The sequence below is a fragment of the Sciurus vulgaris genome, assembly GCF_902686455.1.
Source record: "Sciurus vulgaris genome assembly, chromosome: 11".
NCBI lineage: Eukaryota > Metazoa > Chordata > Mammalia > Rodentia > Sciuridae > Sciurus > Sciurus vulgaris.
The window spans coordinates 31,662,217-31,682,606 of NC_136472.1; the positions used below are offsets into that span (position 1 = coordinate 31,662,217).

Genomic DNA, 20,390 nt, shown 5'->3' on the forward strand with positions numbered 1-20,390 from the left:
AAATCTAAAATAAAGTTTCATAATATTAAACAATATGTGAATAATCTATTTGATTAGTAAACTTATAAATATACCAAGTAGAATTAAAGTATGTATTTGTATTATGCTTATACGTATGATAATTCATAGAAAACATAATTTTTTATGTTCAAACAGAATTTTGAGCTGGTTTTATGTGCTGAAGTTTTACCTAAATTATGAAAATGTGAATTCTTAAATGTTTCTGAATTAGTTTCTATGAGAGTACCTTTTCTTTTCCCTTGGAAATTATTGAGAAGAAATTTCCTTAATTGCTGTTAGTATATAGATGCCTTCTTATCTCTTAGCCAATTGCAATAGAGATTCTTTAAAGTAAGGGATTTAAAAATCTAATTAGGTAGTTCCAGGTGTAGGAAACATAGTACATTCACGTGTAAGAGGAAAAGATTTCTCAGAATTACATGCAGATAAATATATAGACAGACAAAGATAGTGCATAGTGTCTATTCTAAAATTTCAGTCAGACATTTCTGGCATACATAACACAAATACAAAATACATGGATCCATATCAAAGAGGTGGTTTCTCCTCAGTAAATTCTTAATTTACTTTAGCTCAATATAGACAAACAGAAAAGACTAATAAGCCAGATTCTCTGTCCTTTCTCTTCACTCACAGACAAGATCTCTGTAAACCATTAATTCCTTTATAGAAATGGTCAGATGAAGTAAAAAAAAAAAAAAAAAAAAAAAAAAACAGTCTCATGACAGAATGGAAGAGAAAGATTCTAATCTCACAATGTGGAGGGGAGACCTTTGAGATTAATCCTGTCCCCCTGTCCCAGACCATAAAAGAATATGGGAACATCTTAACCTCTGTGACTGTCCAGAGCAAGGGACTCAGGTGAAGATCATCATTGTTACTGTTCTTTTCTGTAGAGTTGTGGTTTAGATCTGGAACATCCCCCTAGAAGCTCATGTGTTGAAAGTGTGAGCCCAAATGAAGCAAAGTTCAGAGGTAGCACTTGTGGGCAATGATGAGAGCTTTTTCCTCATCAGTAGATTAATGCACTTGATAGATTAATGATTTGAATGGACTACTGGGTGGTAACGGTAGGCAGGAGTGTGTGGCTGAAGAAAGTAGGTCATGGGGGGAATGACGTGGGGTACTATATCTTGCCCTGGCCTCTCTCTCTTTTGGCTTCCTGGCTTCCATGAGCTGAGCAGTTTTCCTCAGTCACACCCTTCTGCCATGATGTTCTGCCTCACCTCTGGACAAGAGAAATGGAGCTAACCAAACATGGACTGAATCCTCTGAATTCATGAGCTTAAAATAATTCTTTTCTTCTTTAAGTTGTTCTTGTTAGGTATTTTGGTCACAGTGACAAAAAGCTGACTAACACAAGTAGATACTATTATAATCCCTATATTCTGTTTGAAGAAACTGGGGCATAAAGAAGATAACTAAATTGCCCAGATTCATGTAAGTGCTAGGAAGTAGCAAGGGGAATCAAACTCTTGAAGTCTAGCATGAGAATTTACATTGTCCAGCATCACAGGCTCCTACAAGGCTGTAAGTAGAATCTTCCACAAGGTTAAAGGCCTATGTTACCTAGTACATAACTATTTTTCCATAGAATAGTTCTCAGTAAATATCTGATGGATGAATAAATGAAAGAAAACCGTGTCGTAGTGAAATAAGGAGAAAGGCAGAAAAATGAATGCATGGAGAAAGAGTGAGAGAGAAGAAAAGAACTGAACTAAATTTCTTCTGTTTTCTATGCTTGGATGTATATATTATCTCTACTTCTCTAAACACAAGGGGAAATGATCGCGTTCAGACCTTTTTATTTCCAATTGTCAACAAAGTCATAGGAAAAATGTTGATCATTTAAAAATATACATTAATTACCCCTGAAGTTAGAAAATGTAAATAGTCTGATATTATTGCTAATAAAAACTATTCATGCATTGACCAAATTGCAAATTTAATCCCCTATCTTCTTGTCAATAATTATTCAGTGTAACTCCTCCTTTCTTATTGCTTCTGCCCCTCAAGGGCAAAAATTCTAGCATCTATTTCTGAACTGTCATTATTCTACTAAGCACCTGATGGATATAGTACATATCTAATAAAATCAGATAAGAAAACTTAAACATTCTGAAACTCTCCCTTTTGAAGTAAGAGAAAATAAGAATTAATTCCAGTTGATGTCTCAAAGTACAAACAAAATACACTCAAACAAAATGGTGAATTTGTTATAACTTCCCAATACAATTCACAATTACTTTCAGTTTAGGTTCAGGGTCTATGCTTTAGACTGTATTATAACTTACATGGCCCACAGACAACTGCACAAATAAGGAAATTGAGCTGAATAGAGCTAATGTAATATTTAGATACTGTTGATCTCAGCTATTCACATAAAGACCAATTTTTATACATTTAATTAGAACAAAACCCAGAGAAAAAATTCAGTTAAGTTTTTGAAAAACAAAACAGAGTACAAAAAACAGAATTATTAAAATCTTTGACTTACTTTTCATGATTATCACATTAGTTAGAAAAAACTCACTCTCTTGTTTTGTTTCGATACTAAGAATTGAACCCAGGGACAGTTTATCACTGAGTGACTTCTCTGGTCCTTTCTATTTTTAATTTTGACACAGGGTCTCACTAAATTTGCTGAGAGGCTCACTAAATTGCTGACACTGGCCTTGAACTTGAAATCCTCCTGCCTCAACCTCCTGAGTGCCTGAGATGACAGGCATGCGCCACTGTGCCTGTCAACTCACTGTTTAAATAACTACTTTTAGATATTTTTGATAAAGTGGGATGACCTACTTATTTCTAACCCCGTTGCCCTGGTTATACACTATGGTAGCTATTGGATATTTCTCTGAGATTTCCAATTGAGTTAGACATATTTTAGGGTTATTCTAATAGCTTACTTCAATATAAAAATGGTTCCTAGAGTCAGGTCCTACATCTCTGGATTCAGTAAAATTACTGATCAAAAATATTCAGAAAAAAACTTTATCTGTAATGCATATGTACAGACTATTTTTCCTTATCGTTGTCCCTTGAACAATATAGTGTGAGAGCTATTTACACAGCTTATATACTGTATAAGTTGTTAAAAATAGTATCGTGATGTTTTGATGATTTAAAGTATATGGGAACTGTGCATAGCTTATCTGTAAACACTCTGCCATTTGTATAAGGGACTTAAGCATCTGCAGATTTTGGTATCCACAGGGTGTCCTGGATCCAATCCTCCACAGATACCAAGGGATGACTAATTTGCATTTTATTCCTTGTCATAACATTAATAGTAGTATTTATAATGATAGTTTTGGGAGTGTTTATAATGATATTTATAAAGCTTTTATATGCATCATTGTATCTGATTCCTTCCATAAGCCTGAAATATAAATAGTTCATTATAAGCATGTAGCTCTTGATGAGAAAAATGAAAGAGAGAGAAATTTATATAATGTCTCATAGATACTAAGCCTTAGAGACTTGACTCCTGGTTCAATGATCATATTAATATAAGGACCCAGTTGACTTATACTCATACTTGTAAAAAGCTAAAAAATTGACAAACTAGCCAGGGATCATTCTAGTATAAAAGTATACCATGTATCCCATTTGTTTACAATAAAAAATAAATAAATAAATAAAGAGTTACACCAGCAAAAAAAAAAAAAAAAAAAGTATACCATGACTTAGATGATGTTATTTATAACAATTGGAGACACTGAGCTATCTATATCTGTTGGGGATGGGATGGTGGGTTCTCTGTCAGTTCTTCTAAAAATTCAAATGAAAACTATATGGAAAATCACATGTTCTATTCTGTGACATCTTTCCCAGTTCCTCTTCAATCTGAAATGTTCCTCAGAGACAATGATGTGCTTAGAATTTCTTGGTCTACTCTATCACAGAAAATTCTAAATGACTTATATTTTCTCTTCTAGAAGTTATTGATCAAATTTTGATGATAAAAATCTAACTGTGCCACACTTGAGAATTATAGGAATGTGGTAACCATAGCACCAAAAAGTGACATTGGAAGAAAAGATCTAGGCAACAATCAGTTTTGCTGGATGAGGATTTAGATGGAACTTTTGGAATAAGCTCAGAACAAACAGTTGTCTAGCTAACTGTCTGCACAAAATAAGGCATATGAAAGATATTCTCAGTTTTTTCCCATAGCTGCATCACAAGATCAGCAAGGAAGCCACAATGAGAAGGGTTGTTCTTTTCTTATAACCAGAGTGCGCTTCTTTGGTGGAGACCAAGCAGACCTTGAGTAATACAAATTATCTCCATCTTGTAACAAACATTAGTTTTTAAGCTGAAAGGGGTAGAGAAAACAGGACAATACACCTATTCTTCTGGAAACTGCTTTTGAAGAAGAACGATTAAATGCACAGGACCAAAGTAATAATGACCATTTCCATGGGTGATCATGGCTGTATTACAAGAGAATAAATCTATACTTATATGGGTATTTGTGTGTGTGAAGATATAGTTCTTCCTAAATTTTAATATTAAGGATTCACATCTATATTTCAACTGGCCAACAGAATAAGTTAATTTGAATAATTAAGGAAAATGTCAGAAGTAAAATTAAGTTGCAAAACCAATATCTTAAATGGAAATATATTGAAATATTTATGATTAAAAAAAAGTCCAAAAATTTGCCTACTCCCTTCATCTCTATCAACTTATGCTACAGAGTTGAGTTAAAAGACAGTTTGGGAAAATATTTAAGAAATTTGGACTGACTTTACACTTCTGATGCCAAAACCCCATGAAGCATGTCCCCAAGCCTTGATGAGTAGAGATAGAAGGAATGGACTATGCTTGACATCAGGTCAGTATCTACTCTTTCAAGTAAAAGTCTGAACTATCCAAGGCGAATGACTTAGTTTGCCTTTCTTATGATGAAGAGAAATTGTAAAAGAGGGATCCCATGGACAGAAAAGTCAATAAAAAACACACATTGTCCCTATGATTTAGAAAGAGACGACTTAACACAATCACCCAAGGCCCAGACTGGTCTAAGCATGGTGGCTGGTACAGGGATCTCCCAGGTGAGAAATAATCATCATCCCAGGAGTAATGCAAAGAAGAAAAGAAATCTCGAGGACTAAAAACAGAAATAAAATATTCCCTACATATATAACATCTCCTATCATCATAGATCCTGGCTTTGGTTGCTGAATTTTTTTCTTTCTATCTTGAAAAGAAGCAAATATAAGGGCACCTTGAACTCCTGTAGTTAGAGGCAGTACCAGGAAAAAAAGAAACACATTTTTGTCTCCTTAACGCTTAATTATTCCCCAGATCCAATGCATCTTTGGTCTTAGGTGTGTATTCTCATGGAAGCAGTTCAATTTATGATAAAGTCCTGAAAAACTTTAATACTGCTGCCTTGTAAAGGTTGCCTCTCAAAGTTACAAATAGCATTTAAAAGTAGAAATTCTCAAAGCTGCTGGAACTTTTCTTAGAGTAGGGCATTACCTTAAAATTTTCTTTCTTACAGGAAGAAAACCAGTGGACCACTTTAAGGATTAAAATTTAAGTATATTCAGAATATGCTTGATTATGTGTTTAATACCTGATCTTTTATTCAGGGAGCAATACTCTCAAGCAGAATTTCATGAAGGGCAGTTTCTCATTTCTCTGGAGGCAGAGTGTACTGATTCTTTGGTGATAGAACCAAATATCCCAAACTCTCTGCTCTCCATAGTCATTGTAGAATTGTGCTTCTGTGTCTTTCAAATTATGTGTGACACTATAATTTGTCTTTACAAGTAGAATATGAGTACAAGCAATATGGTGGAGACTTTCAAAGAGTCTGCTACCTTCCATCATTTATTGACCATTTGAAGGAGGTTATGAAAGTCTCTGTCCAGACTTCTGTTAGCCTGATACCACAAGTGAAGAAAATGAGACTGTCTGCCAACAATAAAGCATGCACTGTGTGAACAATAAATTGTTTTTTTTTTGTTGTTGTTGCATATTTTTGGTATTGTTGTTTCCATAACAGAGATGAGTTTATCATGATTGCTTATAATAGAGAAGGATGTAAAAACTCTTCTTCAGATATTCAACATCACATTAAATTGGTAAAATCTCAATAGTGTAAAGAACTTCTTTGGACATTTTTATGGTTTGGATCTAGGAATGTGCCCTGAAAATTTCATGTTTGAGGCAATGCAGCTATATTTAGTGGTAAAAAGATGAAACTATGAGAGTTGTAACATCCTCAGTAGATTAATCCACTTGATGGATTAGTAAATTGAATGGTAACTATAGGCACATGGACATGACTGGAGGAGGTAGGTCACTGGGGGCCTGCACATGGTTACTATATCTTGTCCCTGGCTTCTCTCTCTTACTGCTTCCCAACTGCCATGAACTGATCAACTTTTTTTCTTCCACCCTTCTGCCATGATATTCTGCCTCATCCCATAACCAGAGCAATGGAGATAGTTGACTGCAGATTGGGATCTTTGAAAGTATGAGCCAAAATAAACTTTTCCTCTGCTAATTTGTTCTTGTCAGGTATTTTGGTCACAGTTGCGAAAACTCACTATCACAGGCATTTATTCATGAACAACAATAAACCAAATTAGTGACTTTTCAGATTGTATGCATCCATACCACACAATAAAAATGAAAATGTATAAAAAACAACCTTACTAATGCAAAATCCTCCTTGTTAATAGAACAAGTCTTTGCATTTTCTCTTCCTTCTTCTTGGAACACACTTGACCCAGATCTTTCCATGGCTAGTTATTCATCATTCAGATATTAATTCACACAACTCCACCATCAGAGTAGATTTGATCACCCTATCTAAAATAGTCCCCTAACTCACCATATCTATTATATAGCATCTCTCATTTTCTTCACATCTCTTAAACCATCTAAGGTATCCCTGTGTATATTTGTTTACTGATTAATTTACTGTAATTTATTATTGTGGGCAATAATGTAACCTCCATGATTGTGAAGATATGGCCTGTGTGATTCAGACTAGTATAAAGAACACTAATTGGTATAACATATGTTGACATATTATTATATTAACTGCATGGATAATTAGAAACTTGTACTTCCAACCAGGAAACATATGTGACCAACATCCTTTAACCAACTAAACTTGCGGAAGTATTTGAAAGGACAGTTTTATTGGACAATGGTCAGCACTGAGCAGCAGTAATTGAGTGTAAGGAAATAAATGATGTCCACATTTACTGCCTGGAGAGGGTTTCCAGGTCATACAGTAGGGAGGGGGAGTCCTTATGGCAGTCTCCTTGAGTCAAAACAGTAGAAATTCTGAAGTCGATGAGGTTACTGGAACTAGAATTTACAGAAGAGTACAAGAAAGAGAACATTGCAAAGGAAAAAAAAAAATCCTGAAATCTGCAGAAAGTCCATATTAGTCTTTGTTGGACTATTAATCAGGGAAGCAGTAAGAGGAAACTATCAATACCAAGAAAATAACCACCTAAGAGAACAAAGGGAACAATCCCAAAAGCTCACAGAGGGCCAGGAATACTTTATGTGCTCTTCAATCTGAGTAGAAAAGACCTTATAATAGATGGGGCAGTAAGTACAATGTACAAAATGGCATTACTTCTGTAGTGGAAGAAAATTAGTGTCAGAATAATGGGCTCTTTGGGTTTTCCTAACAAAGCTCAAAACAACATTGGAAAAACTCAAACTTCTTCCAAATAACTATGTCACAGAACAAATCCCAAGAATAGTTTAAATAAATCACCACTCCATAAGAAAAAAATTTAAGAATTTTTGACGTGCAATAAAAATTACCTAACATACATCGAAACAGTAATTTACAACCGACAGTGATAGGGAGAAATATATCAACAGAAACCAACCCAGACATAATGCAGGTAAAAAATTTATTAGACAAAGGCATTAAAGTACATATTATACTTCAAATTCTTGACAAAATAGGCAAAACCATTAACATATTCAGGAGAATAATAAAAATATTGAGATGCAAAAATGTACTTCTATAAATGAAAACTATAATATCTGAGAGTTAAAACATCTGGAATTAGTAGCATATTTGATACTATGAAAGAGAAGATTAGTATACTTGAAGATTTCATATTGGGAATTGTGTAAAATAGAACACAAAGAGAAAAAACTTAAAAAACAAAACAGACTACCAGTGAGATGTGGGACAAGATCAAGTGACAAACCACCTAATGCAAACTGAAGTAACCAAAAAGAGGAAATGGGGATAGGATAAAAATATTTAAAAATGAGGCCTAAAATTTTTCCATTTTTGATGAAAATCATGAATTCATAGATTAAGAAATTCTGTGAACCCTAAACAATACAAACCTAAAGAAAACCACAAGTGAAGCATATCCTAATAAAATTATTCAAAATAATAACAAAAAGGGAAAAAATCTAAATGTCAGCAGTCTAAACAAATATATGTGCATTATATATAGAGGAACAGTAGCAACAGATTCATTATTTATTGATTAACTTTGGGAAACAATGAAAGCAAGAGCATTATAAACCAAATGCTTTTCAAACACACAAAAGCTAAAAGATTTAATTACTAACAATTTCAAATTGTGTTAAATAAAGTCCTTTAGGTGAAAGGAAAATGATAACAGATGAAGATATGTATCAGTACATATGAGTGACAAGCACAAGGAATGGTAATTATGACATTCATATGTATGTACATATCAATATTTTTCTTACTTTGCAGTAATCTTAGCCAGGAACAGTGTTCCATGCCTGTAATCCCAGCAAACTCAAGAGGCTGAGGCAGGGGGATTGCAAGCTGCCACCTGGGAAATTCAAGATGACCCTTGTCTCAAGATGAAATTTGAAATGAGGGTTGTGGAAGTTCCTCAGTGGTAGAGCACTTGCAGGGTCCTGGGGTTAATCCCTAGTACCACACAAAAAAGCAAAGCATCATTTAAAAAGATCGACTAGGTAGTTAAAAATATATGGATATGTTTCTGGGTTTATGATAAATGTGAAACTAAAATGTATGATAATAGAAGCGTAAAGTCCATGAGAGGGGTAATGGATATGTGCTTTTGCACACCTCTGCTAGGTGAAGTGATGCAATATAACTAGAAGGTAAGCAGTGGTAACCCAAAGTTGTGTATTATGAGCCCTAAAGCAACCTTTCCCCAGAGAGAGAAAAAATAAAGCAAAGAAATAGGCCAAATAAACCAAGTGAGACAAAAAGGAATCATTAAAAATACTCAATCCTAGGACAAGGTAGCACATGCCAAAAGTCCCAGTTACTCAGGAGAAAAATAACTGCTTGAGTCCAGGAGTTCAGGGTCAGCATGAGCAATATAGTAAGATCTTTTTCTCTCTCTCCTTCTTTCTCTCTCTCTCTCTCTCTCTCTCTCTCTCTCTATCTCTCTCTCTCTCTCTCTCTCTCTGTGTGTGTGTGTGTGTGTGTGTGTGTGATTGAACCCAGGGATGCTGTACCATTGAACTACATTCCCAGCCCTTTTTATTTTCCACTTTGAAACAGGGTCTTCCTAACTTGGTGAAGCTGGCCTCGAATTTGTGATCCTCCCCTTCCCAAGTTGCTGGGTTATATGTGTGCCACCTGTAACTCAACCTGTCTTTTAAAAAATTCAGTCCTAAAAATGGTAGAAAAATAAGTAAGTTGAAGCAAAGAACAAATACAACATAAATTGAAGTGACAAGACAATAGAGTCTAACCCAATCTTACCAATAATCACAATAAATGGAAATGGCTCAACTACACCGGATTAACAGGTTAGACTGTCTAACCTGTTAATCCGGAGTAGTTGAGCCATTGCTAACACCAATCCAAAGAAAACAGAAACAGTTATGTTAATACCAAGTAAACTACACATTATAAGAAAGGATTCTAGCAGTAGCAAAGACAGTTATTTTATAATGAGAAAGGGTAAATTTATAAGGGGACATATTTGATTCTCAATATTACATATGTCTAGTGGGGCTTCAACATATACAAAAGTAAGTGAATTTGATTATTAAATTTATCATTATAGGGAAGAATTTTGGTAATTGAATATGTGAATAGAAAATCAATAACATAGACAAACTCAACCCCATTATCAACCAAATTATCTTAATTGACATTATTAGAAGACTCCACCCCAAAACAGCATGATACTCATTTCTTTTAAGGGCCTACAGAAATTGACCAAATTAGGCCATGCTTTAGGCCATAAAATAAAACTTAGTAGAGGTTTTAGGAAAAATCAAAATCCTACAAAGAATGTTTTCTGACCACAGTGAAATTTATATGTGAAATCCATGACGAAAGCTACTTGGAAAATCTGCAGACATCGGACACTAAATAATACACTTAAAACTCAATTAAAGAGGAAATCAAAAACAAAAATTTTTAAAACTGTTTTTGAATTGAATGAAAGTGAAAACAGAACATATTAGACTTTGTGAAATACAGACTAAGCAGTTTTTAGAGACAAGCTGATTGCAGAAAAAGTTTACCATAGAAAAGAATAGTCTCAAATAAATAACTGAAATTTTCATTTTAAGAAACAGAAAAATAGGGCTGGGGTTGAAGCTCAGTGGTAGAGCACTTGCCTAGTATGTGTGAGGCACTGGGTTTGATCCTCAGCACCACATAAAAATAAATAAATAAAGGTATTATATCCTTCTACAGCTAAAAATATTTTTTTTAAAAAAAGAAGTAGAAACAATATGTATCCCATTTATTTAAAATAAAATAAATAAATAAAGAAGTAGAAAATGGGAGAAAATAAAACTCAGAGCAGAGAGGAAAATAATAAAGACAGATAAAATCAGTGAAATTAAAAAGAAAGAAAACAAATAGAAAAAAAATCAATTGAACAAAAAACTAGCTTTCTCAATAAAGTTGATAAACCAGATGGATAAAACCAAAGGAGAATGTACATATTTTTAATATCAGGAATGAGAAAGGGACATTCTATAGATAGTAAAAGAATACTAATAATCATTTTGAATTAGTAATTAATTAATGAGATAGTAGTTTAACTGTACCACAATTACCAGGCAATCCACACATGGGTTATTATTAGTCTACCTAGAGGCTAAGTTGGAAGGAGGGTTGTAATCCTTGGCAAGCTACATTAAATGCCTAAATCAAGTAGCACATTTTCAAAAGTAACAACAACAAAAACTGCATACTCCCAGGGGCTTGGAGGGAATTTTGATGGGTCCTCTGTATGGGACAAAAAGACATAAAAAGAGATCCCTTAAAGATCCATATCACTCATAAAATATTTAGCAACAAATGTTAAGTGATGATGGATAAAGAAGTGTTCTTGAGATTGATGAGAGGAGGTAATGATAAAGGTTCGGGTTGAATTCATAGAGAAATTGATCCAAGTAGCTTGACATTTATCATGAAATCACTTGGATTACAGGCAAACTAATTTTACAATTAGCCAAGGAGAAAATATACACTAAACCACTTTTCCGTTCATAGACTTATTTCTTGTCATATGATATAGAAGCAAACCAAAGGCTGGCATGCCATCAGTAAACTGAAGGAATCCCTGAAATTGAAAATTTCACACGGGAATTCTGAGGAATCGCTCAAATTGACATTGACTTTCTGAAATAAAACATATTAACATCATATGTTCATCTATTGTTCATACTAGCTGAGGACTCATTTTCCCAGGAAAATTTAGAATTTTCCAATAATGTGGATTTAGGTACTTATTTTCATTCTTACGTCTTATGTATTGTTCGAAAGTCCCACATCACCTGAACACTTTTTAAAAGTAGAGGTGTTCTAACACTAAAATTTTCTAGTAGAGAAGTCTTTTCTTGCGTCTAGATGAAAGAGAAGGGCTCATGGGAGCTCTTTTCTCCTGGAATTCTCTGTTCTTAGTAATACACTATGTTTTAGTTCAGGACTAGGAGACTGTTAAGATGCTAGACTTTCTCAGAATGAGACAGAAGATATATTTAATCTTACATAGCCACTTGACTTCAAAGAAAATTTTGTTTAGCATACAAATAAACACTCACCTCATCCTAGATTTAGAGAATGCTGGATGAAGAACAACGGATACACTGTTGAGCTGTTTAATATTACAACTCATACATTTTGATCTAACAAATATCTTCAAGATACCCAGAAGGGTTTTTTAAGTAACTGATAATTCATGGCCATTCCTTTTTCTTGCCAAATGATTTGTTGGATAGATAATAATTGTGTAATGATAAGTAGTCAAGAAATTTGATATCCAGGCATTTAAAATTATAATCTGAGTGGCAAAGGTAGTCTGCTGTGGGCTGTCATGGATTGCTAATTTGAGGACTATACCCATCTCCTGGTCTATTTTTCATCATGTGTCTCAATCTGGGTCACTACACAAAAATACTGTAGAATGAATGGCTAAATGACAGAAATGTATTTCTCAACAATCTGGAGGCTTGAAGTTCAACATCAAACTGTCACTTGCCAATTTTGGTTTGTGGATGGACTCTATTTTCTTCCATGACAGAGAGGTAGGCATACCCTGCCTACTTCTCTAATGCTTCTTTTTATAGGGGCACTAATTATACTTATGAGGGTTCCACCCTCTTGACCTAATAACTTTTTAAATAACCATTTTTGAAATAAGGTATATTTTTTTTCAAAATTCCCATCTGATATCCTGTAACAATGACAAAAACAAACAAACAAACAAACAAAAACAACAAAAGATTAGTTTGAGAAAAGAATACAAAATTATTTAAAATGTAACTTTTATGTGACATGGGAGTTCTTAGAAATAGTAATTAGACAGCAAAGTCTAGTTTTATTTTTGGGGGGCAGTGGTGGGAATTGAACTCAGGGGCACTCCACCACTGAGCTACATTCTCAGCCCTATTTTGTATTTTATTTAGAGGCAGGGTCTCGCTGAGTTGCTTAGGACCTTGTTTTTGCTGAGACTACTTTGAACTCTTGATCCTCCTGCCTCCACCTCCTGAGCTGCTGGGATTATAAGCATGCAACACTGCTTCAGGCAAGTCTGTCTATTTTGATGCTTACATTTGTGGAAAACAAACAGGTGTGTAGAAGTATAGTTGAATAGAGAGGATGAGATCTAATAAACTGGGGGTGGGGGGAATTGAGCTAGCCCTATTGTTCATTGTTCTTGGTGTCTCTGGGTCTTCAAAGACAAAAGGACCCTTTCCTTGGGAAGAAAGGGAGGGCATCTCAAAAATCAAGCCTTCACATCCTACTTCAGGGGAAGGCGAGCTAGGTTTTATGGCGAGTGTCAGGGGAGAAAGGGCAAGAAGATATTGAAAATGACCTTCTTGCTTCTGTAGTTTCTCAAATGCCAAGGTGCTGCATCTGTAGTTGGTCCTGAATCCCATCACCCCAACTCCAAATTCACCCTATCTGAGCTTAGGGTTTCTACATGTGAATTAGGGAGGCATAGACATTCAGGACATATATTTAGTGCTGCAGTATTTTGGTGTTGGTTGCTACTATTGGTGCCAGGGTAAGAGTTGATGGAAAAGCAGAGAGTTGTCATTTAATTTTCTATCTCAAGTGCATATCCACTTTAAGTCCAGATCACAGACAATCACAAAAGTGAATTTTATTTTTCTGTGAGTTTTGAAGCACATAGATAAATGTAAGCATGCATGCACGTATGTATATAATACATGGTTTAAGTGTTATACAGCTGCAGGCCTATAAAAGCAAGATCAAAGGAATTAGTTTATGAATAAATTTAAAAACACATCTCTCAACACCAAAAGGATTAACTGATTGATTCCACCTGTCTCATCTTGTGGTCCTAAAGGCAAAGCTTAACATAGTAAGAGTCAACATGTACTTCATTCATAAAAATCTAATAGACATAGATCTCTTACTATGTGTCAGGGAGTATTTTAGACACCTAATATTAATTCACTCTAGTTCTCAGAATAATTCTATTTTAGTTATTTAATAGGAAAGTGGGAATAGAGAGGTAACAAAGTCAACTCTCCTTAAATATGGAGATAGACTTCCCACTTGTAGAGACTAACAACCTGATATAAGGCAACAGTGAAATATGAACCCAGATCTGTCTAAATTTCAAATCTCAAGCTTTCAACATTATATTCTATTGATATTTGGGCCAGTTCGAACTGGTGTACACTCTTGAGTTAATTTAGATAAATATAGGCAAAGATGATATCTTAAAATATTTTTAATGATTTCCCAGGTTAAGAGAAGGGCAGAAGCCATAGCTTACCAGTAGAGTACATGTGCTTAGTGTGCAGGCAGCCAAGGGTTCAATCCTCAGCAGCAACAACAAAAAGGTCAAGTAGAGTTGATAAGGATCAGTCAAATGGTTGTGAACATCTTGCCTATGTGCTACTATTTACTAAAAATGTTTAATACCCAAACATGAATAATTCTTTCAAGTTGATTTTCATAGATATGATCAAGATGAAACAGAATTATTGCTTTAAAGTGGAATCTTCTCACAAATATTTTTGTACTAATTCTATTCACCCAATTTACTTCCTCACATTATGTGCTTTATTGTTTAATCTGGTATTGATATTACAAAGAGGATATTGAATACTTTACATCATAGGATAAAAGATACCAGAGATAAAAACTTATTTTTTAATCTGTAGTGTAATATTTTTTCCAATATGTTATGTAAAAAAAATGATTTCTGAGAGAGGCATTTGGCAAAATATAAATGATAAACTGTTCTCTAATTCCTTATTTACACCTGAAAAATTTATAAAAGTTTTGTATTTCAGATTAATGCCATCAATTTTATTTAAAACCATGTTTATTAAATCAGATTAAATGCGATTTTTGGTAGAATTTTTTTTTTTTTTTTTTTTTGCCTGTATCCTCTTCTGTGACATCTGCTGGCAATATCTGGTATTACAGTACTCCATAATTCACCTCCAACTGTCCAATACTTTTCCAGATAATACCAACTTAATTCAATTAAGGAGCTCAGAGAGATCCTTCACCTAAGAAGAGATGTTATGACATGAGACATAATCACAGAAGAGGGAAATTAACACTCCAGAGGCTGAGGAATTTTCATTTATCATATTATGTGTATTTTTTCTTTCATTGTGCTAAAAGAGATACTTTTTCTGAAAACTGTAAACTCACCACTCCACATGAAAGTATCATGTATGATAATGCTACTATTGATGAGTGTCAAACAATTCCCCAGTGACATTGTGTCGCTCAAATATTTTCTACAATTTGATAGTTATGTGTTGAAAATGGTACATCAAAGTGAAACTGTGCACGAGTAGAATCTAAATCCATATTAAAAATGAATGAATTATATGCAGATTTCTGCACACATGGGGTCCATGGCTATGAAGCAGAATGCATGGGCAAACTTTTTATATTACCAGAAATCCATTTATCCACAGTCCCATCAGTCAAATTCAGATACTTGTTGCCAACGCTAAGATTTATAGGCTGGAGCTGGTTTTTGAAATTGCTTTGTATTTCCATTTAACAGCCAGGGCAGCAGCATGTTAAAATTTTGCCTTGGTCTCCTTGGAACCTATTTATAAAGCTAATTCGTCTCCCTGGACATTTTTTTTTTTTTCTCTCTCTTTCTTTCAAATGCCTGCTCTAGGCTTCTAAACCCATAAGCCCCCTTCTTTATCCCAAGCAAAATACTGTCATAGGCAACGCCGTGGCAGGACAGCAATGATTCCGACAATATAGTCCTCCCGGGCAGGATGCAAACCATCTCGCCTTCTGGCCGGAGGTGGATTCACTGCCTTCCCTCCAGACACGCAGGCACACACACAGAGCACCGAGAAGTACACGTTTACTGTACTGCATGCCGACTGCCTTGAAGAAACTGTAGCTAACCACCTTATTAGTATTCTTGCCTCCACTGTGTCTCACTTGCAGCATCAGAGGGCTGAGCAAAATGCAGTAGAACAGGGACCGATACAGCTCTGGCAATCATCTCAATGCAGGCTGCCGAATGTTGGGGGTGGGGGATGCAGCACATCAAGATTAATAACCTTGCCATAATCCGGGGCACCCTGCAAGCAGACACCTCTGCTGATTGACCCGCTCCTGGCTGGATGCATCTGCTTGGGAGAGAGGGATCCGGAATCCATCTAGTCCCGGCACCCCCCCTGAATTTGGATGTTCTTTTGATCCTCTACAGACCTGGGAAGGTAACAGCGAGCCACACCATCTGCAGCACACAGCAGCTCTTGGAGGTTACTACTGACAGTTTTCATTACACTGGCTTGTTTGAGTGTGTGTGTGTGTGTTTGTATGTGTTTGTGAGTGTGGGTGCCTGCTTTTGCGCTGAAAGAGAATGCGTGAGTGTCCGTGGTGTGTGTGTGTGTGTTTGTGTGACAACCAAAGCAGGTATATCGTGCAGTAGGAGATTTCAACAGCGTGAAAATAATCTCGGGGCACTTGGGCTCTCAGTTGTAGCCCCCCACCTCCCACCACCCCTCCCTTCTTCACTCCCCCTTCTCCTTTTGCCTTTGATGAGTTTTTGGCTTACTTTTTGGCGGAGTCTCTTGGACACGTTTTTGCTGGTGCTGGAAGATCAGATAAATGGAACCTTTGAAAACTGATTATTTTTCTCCTATGTGACTTAAAAAAAAAAAAAAAAGAAGAAGAAGAGGAGGAGGAGGAGGAAAAGAAAATAGAGGAGCGCACGACAAGCTAGAGGATTTTAAATTTTCCTGGGTGAACTTTGAGGATCCATCAAGAAGGTAAGTCACGAGACTCAGATCTTAGTCCTTTTCTGTGATGTTTGTGCTTTCCTGTTTGTTTTTGGAAACCCATATGCAGTTTTTAAGCACATTTCTAGAGATTGCAATGCTCAGAACTCAGTGTGTGGCATTTTGGGGTTATTCTCATGCCAAGGAGATTATTTCCATTTGTATGACTCCCCCCCCCCTTTTACCTCTCACCATTTTTATACCTCTCTTGTTTATCGGACATTTTCACAGTGAATTCTGAATGTATAAAATCTGGGGGAAAATAATAAGTCCAACCTTCTTCCTCCTTGAAATAAATCTCTAAATTTGAGGGAAAAATCAATCAGAAGAGCTGCTGGCAGAAGCTCTCAGAAGCAAAAGTGAGTCTGCTCAGATATTGGGTGGGGGTGGGGCATGGGGGTGTTATCCGGACTTTTATGATAACTTAATAGTACACCCCCCACCCCTTCTTCTTCTTCTTTTTTTTTTCCCTTGAATAGTTTTATCTGCTCTGGAGAGTAGTGAATGTGTAGAATACAGAAAAGCGGCTTCAACTGATCTTAATTGGAGCAAATGAGCACAAAGTGAAAATTGTTTAGTATTTTGAACCTCACTTTTTTGCACTGATTCTCTTGCTATTGCATCTCATTAACCTTTCTGAATGCAGTGTCCCTTGATTAAGACTAGTGTCTGTCGATTTGGAACATCCTCTCACCCTACGCTATCCCTGGAGAAGGGAGTGTGGTTGCAAATTGCTCCTAATTGTCTATTCTTGGATGTAAAAGCAAGTGGTATCAGAAATTCAGGTGACTTTAGTCAAATGGCTTGCCTAACTCAGTGTCTTTGGTATTTCCTGGTGGTTAGCCATTCATTTTTTCCTATTTCCTCCAAATTGAAATGCAGATAATGTTTTGCCTGTTGTGATTCTGAGATTATTTAATTAAAGCAAAATACCATTTCATTGTGATAGCATCTGTGTTCCTGTGTCTGTGAGCATTTTTTTTTTTTTTTTTCTTCTTATCTCTGCATTGGAATCACTTACCTTCTCCCAAGAAGTGAGAATAACTTGTAAATAGGTTTCTAAAATGCTGGAACACCAAGTGGAGGCAAAGGAACCTCAGTCTTCCTCAGTCAGTGCATATGGTTGGTTTGTCCTGAAAAGAATGGTGGTATTTTATAGAATGTTAGCTCACTCAAAGTGTTCCTGTGAACATATTCATGGTGTAGATGACAAGTTTGTTAACTAGGTAGAGGAGGGCATTCCTAGGTGATTCTCTCCAAGTGTTGATGTCTATATTTAGACAGGAAGAAGGTGCAAATTGTAACATGAGAAATTTATTCAGAGATGATTGAATGGGTCAGAGATTTATGAGATCATCCAAGTTGAGAGATGTCAGATATTATACTTGAAACACTGATATTTCTTTCTTTCTTTCTTTCTTTCTTTTTTTTTTTTCTAAAAGGGAATTACCAAAATAAAAAAAATAAAAAAAAAAAAAAAAAGGAAAAACAACTTATAGGAGATTATACTCTGGTATTACCATGGACTATCCTTCCATTAATCTAATGATCTTTGCCTAATGATATTAAGAAATTGACTAAAGAAGGACAACTGCTAAAAGACGCCCCCACCCCCTAACGCAGCCCTACAGCTGATTCTTACTCCCTACAGTGCTCCTGATTTAAAAAAAAAGGAAGGGGGGGTGACTGAGGTCTCGTGAAGTAGTTCTGATCAGGATATTTTTAATCTGGGTTGTTACTCATAAATTTTATTTACATTGCTTTTATCAGGAAAGGAAAGATTTTGTTTGTTTCACTTTTAAGTAGATTGAACACAAAAGAAAACACAAATAAATTATGATTTTCTTTGTGGAGAAAACAGCCTTGAATAAATGAAGCCAGAAGGTGATGGTAATTATATAAATAAGAAACAAAGTTTACTGTATAAGGAGAGAAAAACCTCTAATGTTCCACGTCTGGTGGGTCGTGTTAGGGTATCCAAAACCCTCAGATGCTGGGGGGCAATTATCATTCCTTAAATTGGTCAGTTCTTCATTTTTTACCTGCAGTTTTTGATAACTAGCCCCAGGTAGAGGACAGTATTTTAGGTCATCTATTTTGTCTTAGATCTGCTCTGAATAAAAAGAAGCCTTTGAAAATGCCATTCTGGAAGTTGGCAAATTAGTACCTCTTTTCATTGAGGCTATTCAATTTTGACTGCCCCCCTTTCATATTCTCACCCAGTAGATGTATATTTAGACTTGTGGTGTTGGCAAAAATTAATTGCAAAGATTATTCTTAACATCATCTCAAATAAAAAGATAACATTGGCTTTTGTATATTTGAGATTTAATAATAGTAATGAGTGAATCTTCTAGCAATAGCAACACTTTATCACTTATTTTAGGCTAATAATAGAATCAGGGTACAAGCCAACTCTGGATTTTCTGATTACAGTTCATGCAATGTGCAAAGCATCTGCCCTGAATCTCAAGGTCTGATAGTGTTTGCACAACTGTAACTTTGCATTGCTATTTTCAACTCAGTTTAGGGCAATGGTAAGTAGCTTTTGATCAGACCTGGTCCCAGATCCGTGACTATCTCTCTTTTGTTTCTCTGTTTGGTGGTAAAGAGTGTTTTGAGGTTTAATGAGGTTGTTTTTCTTGCTTAAAGAAATTCAGAAAAGAAAGGCGGAAGTGGGGAGTAGGGAATTTCTCTTTTAGTTGGGATGACATGTTGGATGTGCTGATGAAGAGGCTAAAGTTCCCCAGAACAAATGCATGCAAGGTTATATTTTTAAATGAATGAATTGGTACAAGATTGCTTTGGTTTATTGTGGAGAATAAAGGAAATTCTAATTTCTTCTCTATTTAGTTCCAGTCAGTTGGCAAACCTTTCTCTGGGTTTCTGCTCCAGTCAACCAACCAGGCCCAACATTCTCCAGTGTGTTTCTATGTTTTTAAGACCCAGGGCACTTAACACATGAATAGCTCTCTCCCTCTGTAACAAACAGGGCTGACAGCTGGAAAGTCAACTACTGAGTACCTTTGAAAGAAGCCAAAAAGATTGCCTAGTAAGTTCAAGAGCAGAAAGGGACTCTGGGAGCTCTGGCCCTGGAGGTGGGTGAGGACCAGGTGGATGGAACTTGAAGTTTTGATTGCTGAGTCATTTCAACAGCCTAGAGCTGTGTGTTAGTTCCATGAAGAGTTGAGCTAGTGCTGGCATTGGGGTGAGGATGGACAGGCTGAAATAACCAGTCTACAGCAGAAAATGCAGACTCTAAGGATGAAAGAGATATGCGCTCTGAGGACACATGCTTTGTGTGGCCTTGCTATGGATCTCTATGACTTAAAAACAAACTCTTGGGGTCCCCCAGTAAGTCACAAAAGAAAGGATGATTAACTGATATGTGAATAGGGCAGGACTTTGCAATAAACTGATTTAACTCATTCAATCATCTGCAGTGCATTTTGGGACCACTGAGCTGTCAAAGCTAGGGTGGGGGAGTGGTGGAGGTTGGTTATAATTAGGAGAACAAAACTGGATGAGAACCACATGTCAGTCAAGCACTGATAATACTACTTAGTCACTTAAAGTCTCAGAACCCTGACTTGCTCCAATATAATTTGGAAGTAAACTTTCTTAAC

At 35.8% G+C, this 20,390-nt stretch overlaps 1 protein-coding gene across 5 annotated transcripts in view; it reads left to right on the forward strand.

The window, feature by feature from the left end:
* Positions 1–15,956: 15,956 nt before the first annotated feature.
* The window catches only part of LRRC4C (leucine rich repeat containing 4C), a 1,247,103-nt gene continuing 1,242,669 nt past the window's right edge, over positions 15,957–20,390 (forward strand). For all 5 annotated transcript variants that reach the window (XM_079102773.1, XM_079102771.1, XM_079102770.1 and 2 more), the window contains exon 1: positions 15,957–16,755. The gene's annotated coding sequence lies outside the window, so the exon portion shown is untranslated. The remainder of the gene's footprint in view (positions 16,756–20,390) is intronic.